At 35.1% G+C, this 10,294-nt stretch overlaps 1 pseudogene; it reads right to left on the bottom strand.

Moving 5' to 3' along the window:
• Positions 1 to 1,926: 1,926 nt before the first annotated feature.
• Positions 1,927 to 2,686, bottom strand: LOC122725359 (annotated as a pseudogene).
• Positions 2,687 to 10,294: the final 7,608 nt, after the last annotated feature.

The following is a 10,294-nucleotide window of genomic DNA, read 5'->3' on the forward strand; positions in this document are numbered from 1 at the left end:
TTGTCACAGTTGATAGAATGCCAGGTCTAGAGTTAGGAAGACCTGAATTCAAACTGGCCTCAAACACTTATTAGCTTATGTGATTCTGGACAAGCTATTGAACCCTGTTTACCTCAGTTTCCTCATCTGTAAAATGACCCAGGGAAGGAAATGGCAAACCATTTTGGTATCTTTGCCAAGAAAATCCAAGATGGGGTCACAGTTATAAATGACTGAAATGACTAACAAAAATTATTGTATTTGCAAAGGCAGAGAACTAGGAAAATGTGAAAGCATCTAGAGAATTGTGAGTACTTTGATTTGCTTTGAATGTTCAGTATTCAAATGGAATTGTGATGTCATTGTTGTTGATGTCACCATCAATGCAACTTTCAGCCTATTCATTTCTGTCTATCTTAAGCAACTCATCCATGTCTTTAGTAGTAGTTAGGTGGCATAGTAAACAGTGCTGGATCTGGAATCCCTGAGATGAAATGTGTTCCCAGAAACTTAATAGTTATGTGATCCAGGGCATCTAGGTAGTACTAAGATTATAGTGCAAGGCCTGGAATCAGCAACAACCTGAGTTCAAATCAGACCTCAAACAGCTATGTGAACTAGGGCAAGTCACTTAAGCTTGTTTGTCTTGATTTCCTCATTTGTAAAATGGGGATTATAATAGCACCCAATTCTCAGAGCTATCCTGAGGATCAAATATGACAATAATTGTAAAGTACTTAGCACATCATCTGGCACATAGTAATTGTTATATAAATGTTAACTGTTATCACTTAACATTCTTCTGCCTTCATTTCATCATCTGTAAAATGAGAATAGCGATAGCACCTATCTCCCAGGATGATTGTGAGGATAAAATGTGATATTTGTTAGTTGCTTTGTAAATTTTGGTGTGCTACAGAAATGCAAGATGTTTTCATTGTTACTATTACTATTATTATGTTTTCCCATAAATTGTCACAGGGAATATGGTCTATTTAATGTGCTGGGGGTATAATCTGACTTTCTCCTAATATCATGACTGTCCAATAGTTTTCCTGTAATAACTCTCCATGACCAGCCTATATTTATTTTTGGGGGGGTGGGCATTTCTTTAATAATATATTTTATTCCAGTTCTTCATAGTTTTTTATTTGATATGTGTTAAAAGCTATTTATTCTGACCCTGTACCTCTCTTTTACCCTATGGGTGATATTTGATGTTAATTCCTTGGATACTATGACTAACCATGATTAATAGTAGATGACAAGAATAATTTTTGACATGTTCAGGTTTGCAAATCACTTTACAAATGCTAACTCTTTTGAATCTAACACTAATCCTTTGAGGCTTATACTACACATAGCATTCCTATTTTAAAGAATAGGAAACTGAAGCTCAAATGCAGATAAAATCCTTGGCCATAGTCATACAGAAGTATACACTCAAAATATTTATATTAAATAAATTAAAATATTGATTTCTGGGGCAGCTAGGTAGTGCAGTGGATGAAGCACCGGCCCTGGATTCAGGAGGACCCGAGTTCAAATCCGGCCTCAGACACTTGATATTTACTAGCTGTGTGACCCTGAGCAATTTACTTACTCCTCATTGCCCCCGCCCCCCAAAAAATTTAGAAATTTTTATTAGTTGAAGAGAAACAGTTCATTGTAGTTGATTGAGGAGCAGGTTTGGGGGCAATAAAACCTTGTTTTAAATCTAGATTATCATATACTGGCTGTGTGACCAGAGGCCAGTTGATTAACTTCTCTGTTGCTTAGTCAGCTCTCAGTTTTATGTCTGTTGTAGATTTGTATCAGTTGGAAGGAATTTCTGATGAAATGTTAGATTCAGTCCCAATCCACTTACTATAAGGTGTTTTTTTTTTTAATTTCATCACAAGCATTTTTATTAACAAACCTTTAGAAAAACAATCATGGTAGCGACCTTTAGTTCATTTTTCTAATAAGCCTGTTGATCTAGTCTTCCCTGTTACCAGCATCTCCACCTTCCACAAAATGAATAGTCTTTTTCTTCATCTCACCCTGAGGAGAAGAAAATTTGAAAGGCCACAAGAAGTTGTTGGCAGCTTTGAAGTGCTTGCCAACAGTGTAGATCTCATGAATCAAGTCCTCCATGCAGATATTTTCCTAGAGATTTTGCAATAAGGGTGTTATCAGTCGGGGCATTTCTCTCTCTCTTTTTTTTAATCTTGCCATAGCCATGTTTGTTAATTAAGTCATTCACAGATTTCAGGTTTGGATAACCCCATGCAATCTATGGTTCCACAATTCTCAACATGTTAATTGAAGCCTTGTTAAAGCTTAACAAAGGTGCCATTGAAGATTTGTCTAAGACAAAGAAGCTGCAATACTTTTCAGACCTTTGGGCTAACACCATTGATAACCTCTGATTCTGATCACAAAAGTTAACTTGGGTTCAGCAGGTACATAGTAGTTTCCAGCTTTGCGTGCCATTCTAGCCAGCTGGATTTCACTTGTGTACATCTGTTTGTACTCCTTGTGGTAAGCTTTATCTTTTTCATAGATAACTTTTCTCTATTTTATGGAGCTTTTTTATAGCCACCTTCTTCTTTAGGCATTTGGCCTTCAGTTTTGTAAAAACCTTTTGCTTTTTCAGAAGGGATTCTGGAGCAGATGGCACATTCTTTTCTTCTGCGCTCGCCATGATCCCAGCTGGAAAAAGAGTTACTATCAGTTTTAACGGCAGATTTCTGTTTTGTATCACCTCATGGCATGAAAGTAACTCTGCATTCTCAAAACCTATGAAAACTCAAATATGTGCTACCATTAAGTTCATCTTCGCTGGAGGTGTTCAAGTAAAGGCAGGATGGTCATGCATGAGGAGAGGAATGCAGTAGAGACAATTCTTATTCTAGTATGGATTGTCTAGATAGCTTTTGAGATCCCTTCCAACTCTAGATAGGGACAGAGACATAAGCATATGGTCTCACTTCAATAGGGTACTCTCGGTTAAGAAAATTTCTTTTATAGTACAAGACACTTTTTTTTTCAATTTATAATCTTAGTAAGTTGCCTAGACTGCACTGAGAAGTAAAATAACCCCATTCCATTTTATTTATTTGTTTCTTTTTCTCTGAATTTCATAGTTCCCCAATTACATGTAAAAATTTTTAATATTCATTTTTTAAAATTCTTGAGTTAAAAATGCTTCTCCTCCCTCAATGAAATGGCAAGGAATTTGATACAGGTTATACATGTGCAGTCATGCAAAATATATTTCCATACTAGTCATGTTGTGAGAGAAAACAGACAAAAATAACAAGAAAAATAAAGAAAAAGTATGCTGCAATCTGCATTCAGACTCCATCAGTTCTTTCTCTGTAGAGAAAGTATTTTTCATCATAAGACCTTCAGAATTTTCTTGGATCATTGTATTGATGAGAATAGCTAAGTCATTCCCAGTTCATCATCATATAATTTGCTTTTACTGCATACAATGTTTTCCTGCTTCTGCTCATTTCACTTTATATCAAATTATGTAATTCTTTTCAGGTTTTAATGAGAGCATCCTGCTTATCATTTCTTATAGCACAAAAATATCCCATCACAACCATATATTTGAACTTGGTAAGCCATTCCCCAATTGATGAGCATCTCCTCAATTTCTAATGCTTTGCCACCAAAAAAGAGCTGCTACACATATTTTTGTACAAATAGGTTATTTTCCCCTTTTTTATTTCTTTGGCTATAGTCAATATTATTATTTTTGGATCAAAGGATTAGTACAGTTTGATATCCCTTTGTTCCAGAATGATTGGATCAATTCACAACTCCAACAAAAATGCATTAGTGTCGTGGCTTTCCCACATCCCTCACAACACTTATTTTCCTTTTCTGTTGTATTAGCCAATCTGATGGATATGAAGTGGTAGTTCAGAGTTATTTTAATTTGCATTTCTCTAAATAATAGTGATTTAGAGCATTTTTTCATAAGACCATAAATAGTTTTGATTTCTTTGAACATTATTCATATCATTTGATTATCAATTGGAGAATGGCATGTATTCTTATAAATTTGACTTGGTTCTCTATATTATTTGAAAAATTAGGCCTTTATCAGAAATACTTGCTATAAAATTTTCCCCAGGTTTCTACTTTCCTTCTAATTTTTTATTGGTTTTGTGCAAAAAAATTAATTTCATACAATCACAATTATCCATTTTATGTCTCATAATTTTCTTTCTTGTTTGGTCATAAATTCTTCCCTTATCCATAGATCTGACAGGTATACATTTCCACACTCTCCTAATTTGCTTATATCACCCTTTGCATCTAAATCATGTACCCATGTTGACCTTAACTTGGTAAATAGTTTAAGATTTTGAACTTTATTTGGTTTTTACCAAAGTGCTTTCCAGTTTTACCAACAGTTTACTTCACCCCCCCACCTCAATACTGAGTTCTTTTCCCAAATAGCTTGGATCTTTGGTTTTATCAAATACTATGGTCATTAACTAATGTGTATTGTATACCTAATCTATTCCACTGATCTACCATTCTACTTCACAGTTAGTACTAGATTGTTTTGATGATGACTACTTTATAAAGCACTTTGAGATCTGGTATGCCTAAGCTACCTTTTTCCACATTTTTTCACTGAATACCTTGATATTCTTGAATTTTTGTTCTTCCAAATAAATTATTTTGTCTAACCCTACAAAATACTTTTGGTAGTTTGATTACTTTGGAACTGAATAAGGAAATTAATTTATGTATTATGATCTTGATAGTGGTATTTCTGTTTCTTGAATGTAGTCTATTTTTCCATTTTTCCATTTACCTTACTCCTAAACCTACTTTCACCCTGTGATCCCCAGTCCTTTCATCCCTTTCTGTTTTGCCAAATCTCTTCCCTTCCTCTCTTCATTTTCCTTTCTTCAGTTTTGAACTTATGAATGACTTCAAGTATATGAGGTCCTCCATACTGTAATCCCTTATTTCCTAGTCCTGCCATTCACACCTTGCCAATCTGCAGCCACTGGTCAAACATACCATTTAGCATATTTGTTTTAATTTCCATGTGACAGAATTTCACTGTAACAAATTACATAGTCAGTGCAATTGATTCTAACCCAGATTCTTATTTGTCTAAACTCAATTGAGTCATCACTATGCTACAGAAAAAGTTTTTCTCTGTTATCATACTGCTCATCAGTGGCTGTCCTTTGTTTTTCCTCTCTCCAAAAGCCATCAGGATCATCAACATAACCCTATAGAAATAATCTACTACTTTATTAGAAAATTTGAGGGCATGTGACATGAGTTCATTTACTCCCCCTATTTCAAATTTCAGCAAGCACAGAATTGTTCACTACTCCTCTTCACTTTTCCCCCATCTCTGAGGAAAATATGACCCATATCCTCAATACAGTTAACCTATCTACTTTGATCCTTTACTCCATCTCCTTTCATGTTCCCTAGAAACTTGGTCAATAAATTCCTGCCCTCCTAATTTCAAAAACCTTATTATTTCTGGAGCCTTCTCTAATGCTTTGAAACCTTTACAGTGCCCCACCTTCCTAAAATCAAAATAAAACAAACAAGCCCATCCTCTCATGTCTTGCTAGATTATTTTGTTCATTCTGTTGTCAAGTTCCCACTCATTCTCTCACTCATTCCTCTTTTCCTACTTTTCCCTAACCCTCTAATATTAAGGTTTCTGATTCCAAAACTCTATTTGCTGACATACTCTTAACTGTTCAATCCAACAACTTTATCTCAATCCTCATCTTTTGTAAGGTCTAAAATTCTAACTGTGATGTCTAAAATCTAATGAGTGGTCACCTTAAATTAAAAGTCTAAACTCTTGTTAAAGCTTCTAAGTATTTATTAAAGTGCATTAGAAGTTAGTGAAGAGAAAGAGAGAGAGAGACAGGTAAAACAGCCTTCATCTAACTATATCTAAGAGCCAGCCTCCGACCTCCTGCCAAGCCTCCATCTGGAGCTGAAAAGACCTCGCTCCTCTGCCACTTCTCCTAGAAGCCTCCTGTGAAACAGGAAACAGGATTGTGCTCACACACAGCTCCAAGCTAATTGGTTGGTAGCACTGATTGACATGACTAATAGGCAGCAGACATGACTTCCTGATGCCGATGTGACCTTTGAAACCCCAGAAAAGTCACTTCTGGATGCTGAGTCACATGCATTCTTTTTTCATGGCAGAACTTCTCTGCAGTATCTTTCTCAACAGGTTGGTGGCGCTCTAATTCTCACACTTTCTTGACCTCACAGAAATGCTAGCAATTGATTAATTCTCTTTTATATGTGTCCCAATTACTATTGAGGGTAATCATCCTCCCTGTCACCTACTTCCATAATTTTGACATTGTTCTTTAATCTTCATTCTCCCTCACCCTGCTCAATATCCTGACACTTGCTGATTCTTGTAATTCTATCTCTAAGACATTCCTTGTATCTCACTACTCACACAGGCTCTTACCAATATGAATCACTCAAACACCTTTCCTTGATTATTTTAATAGTCTCCTATTTGCCAAACAACTTTAGCCTATTTGCCAAACAACTTTAGCTTCTCTCCTCTCCATTTTCCAGATAGTTGCAAAAATATTCTTCCTAAGGCACAAGTCTTATTTTGTCAAACTCCTAACCCATGCCATGTAGTGTTTCCCTATCACCTTTAGGATAAAACACAAACAACTCCCCTGGCATTTGAGCTTGTCCATTATTTTCTTCCTGTCTACTTCTCCAGCCTTATTTCCCTTTACATAGTCTTAATTACAGATCAACTGAGCTGCACTTACATGAAAATTTCATTCCATTTCCTGCCTCTATGGATTCACAAAAGGGTTACTATCATTTTTATAATGCAGTCATTTCATTTGTCTATTCCTTAGACTTGCCATATTCAAGTTTCATCGATGATATTGAATTGTCCATAAAGCTTTCCCATAAATCCATCCATTATTTTTTCAAAATAACTTGTATTTATCTGTGCAAATGTACATGCCTTCAGTAAAATGTAAACTCCCTGAAGTCAGAATTTGTTTTGAGTTTTGTATTCTCAAGTCCTAGCATGCTGTGTTGTACATAGAATACATTAACAAAAATTTATGGACTGGTTGAATTGATTCCAGCACACTGCTTTGCTGTAGCTGTTCAACAAATATTTTTTTTAAATGACCTCTTATGGATTTTGGGCAATTAGCATAGACAGAACTTTCTGTAAAGGTCTCTCAGGATACTGTTCGAAATTCTCTTAGAAGATGTGATCTGGCTTTGAAAGTCTGAAACCACATATATTTAACTGGCACTCAAATTATTTATTGCAAGTAATGATGAATAATTTTTATTTTTATGTTAAATATATCTATCTGAAATATGGGGTCCTAATGCTCTGGAGAGTAATTATATGTAGATACCTGCAATACTCTTCAGCCTGTCTCTTTGACTTTAAATGATTTGCAGAAAGTCCCTCAAATAGTCTTTTCTTGAATGCTTTTAAATACAAATGTGAATTCTGGATTGGGGGTATTGATCTGATTCTTAGCTCTTGTTTTTCATAATGTTACAGTAAATTCAGCTGCTCTGCCAAATGACTTTGGGGGTAATTTAAAGAATCCAACTGACATTTTAATAACTATTGTACTTACACCAATAAATAGTTACTCAAGAAATTCTTCAAGGGGAATGTTAGAGTTGGAATTTATTCAATTGGCTCAGTTATTTCACCTGAAAATGCTTCCAAAAAAGAAACAAAGTAGAAATAACTTTATCATCAGATTCAGCATCTTTTATTCAAGCAAAGTTCCCAATAAAAATTGTTAGATTGTGTATATACTGGCAAACTGCATTCTTCTAATAAAATCACCATAAAATTGTGAGAAAATTATTAATAATGGGTTTGGGGGAACCTCCTCCCCACTTGAGGGCTTAGCTCAGGAACCTTCTCTTTCAAAGCAAGCCCAGAGTCAATAGAAATGGAAATTAAACTAACTCAATAGAGATTAAAACTACACCTTTTTGAGAAAGCCTTTCCCCTCAGAGGGTCTGTCTTTAACTAGATCCTGACTTCAGTACAGTACAGCGCATTTTAATATGGACCACCCCAAGTTGTGTTAACCAATGGAATTGAATGATTCTAGTCAATTAGCTTTGAGCAGTGTGTAAGAACCACCTCTATCAGAAGGAGAAAAGAGACTGAGGTCATGAGGTGAATTCCTTTCTTGCACTGGAGACTCACTTGAGCTAGGCATGGGCTCTGGCTTCTCCTACTTTCTTAAGCTCTTATTTGCTTCTCTTATCTGGGGCTGGCTCTCCCCAGCCCCCTTCCTAGGACTCCATGCTGGGTGTATTACTAGAACTTGCTGCCAAAACTGGTGCAATAACTTCTAATTTGTAAGTAGCAATATATTAGAAATCCCAGCCAAGTTATCCAATAATCTGGGCAGAAAAGGGCTAGTCTCCCCAGTATTTCAAATGATACAAAATGATGATGATGATGATGATAACTAGCATTTTTAAAAATGTGAAAAGTGGGGCAGCTAGGTGGCACAGTGGATAAAGCACTGGGCTTGGATTCAGGAGGACCTGAGTTCAACTCCAACATCAGACACTTGACATTGACTAACTATGTGACCTTAGACAAGTCACTTAACCCTCATGGCCCTGCCCCCTCCCAATGTGAATAATAGCTAGCATTTTCATGGTATTTGAAGATGTGCAGAGGGTTTTCCATATATCATATCATGCGTATATATTTAAATGATACACATTAATAGCATTGAATTCCTATATTAAAAAGGGAATAGAAAATTTAGTGGAATGTGTTTCCATATAGAAAAACTAGAAAACAAAGAGAAAGCATGGAAAGATATTAAAAACAACAATCAAAAGCATAGAACAAATAAATTAACAAAATTAGGAGGAAACAGAAACAAAATTAAACATTTCTTGCCCTCAAGGAGTTTAAAAGGCCACTAAACTGGGTAAAATAAATTTCAATCTAAAAAGGACCCCTGAGCCATGATGAAAAAATGCTAATTACTGAGAAAGAATTGAGGAACTCTGAGTGCAGATTGAGACATACTGTCCCCACCTTCTTTACTTTTCTTGGGTTTTTTGTGTTTTCTTTTGCAACATGGCTCATATGTGTTTTGGCTGATTTCACCTGCTCCCCTATCATATTACTTGCCCTACTCAAGGGGTCAGGGAGGGACAGGATGGGGAGAGAGAATCTGGAGTCCAATTTTATAAAAATAATGGTGAGAATGTAATTGGAAAGTGGTTAATTAAATCAAAAGTACTTTTCAAACTGAAAGTTGAAAATATTCTTGTATCTTATATCTGTTTTCCAGTCCATAGTTGATATTACACTCTAGCCTACTCTTATCCACCTGCCTCTCCACTGCCCTTTGGATGACCCATGACTTTAATACTTTTGACTAGGATTTTATAGTTTGCAGCTATATAGCATCATCAAGAAATATTTAAAATAACAATATTTAAACAAATATTTAAAATAGCATAAAATGAATAGTACATTTTCCCACATGTTATCTAGCCTTCTTCAAATGATGGAATTCATTCACTGCTTAGCTTCAATGTCTGTCCAAAATTATATATAGATAAGAGGTAGAGAAAACAGGATAGAGATGTAATGAAATGCAAAATACTTCAGACAAAGGAAAATAATTAAATTCACATGCAATATACCTTGCATTTTTTACAACTTTAAAAACTTTAAATGTAATATCCTCTTTTATTATTACTTGTTTTATTTGATTTGACACCAAGTTCACAAGAATTTGACACATTCCTCACCATAAAATATTTGTCAAATAAACCATTTTTTCAATTCTAGATCAGTTTTGCATAGGGCTTGAATCAGGTTAAGTTTCCAGACCACTGAAGTAGATTTATCTCTACCAAGTATCTTCTTATCTTAACCTGTCCTGACACTTGGCATTAACGTTGTGTTGCAGTATGCCATTTCCATTTTGTAATTTCTGTAATTCTGGAACAATTCATTTTCTCATGATATCAACAATAAATTTATCAAAATTAATTGTTCATCAGTGTGGACAAGATGTCTATGACTACTGGCAATAACAAACTGAAAATATTATTTGGTAAATATTTTCCAATGTGAAAATGACCAAATCTTACATATCCACCAGGAATTTAAAAAAAAAAAAGTTTTGTATAACCTTAAATGAAAAGGTGAGTTTTGACAGTTAAAAAATGCCTTTCATCATATTGATTTTTAGTTCTCCAGGCTTTGTGTTGTCTTACCCATGACATTTTTTTAAAATCC

This window comes from Dromiciops gliroides, chromosome 4 (assembly GCF_019393635.1).
Source record: "Dromiciops gliroides isolate mDroGli1 chromosome 4, mDroGli1.pri, whole genome shotgun sequence".
NCBI lineage: Eukaryota > Metazoa > Chordata > Mammalia > Microbiotheria > Microbiotheriidae > Dromiciops > Dromiciops gliroides.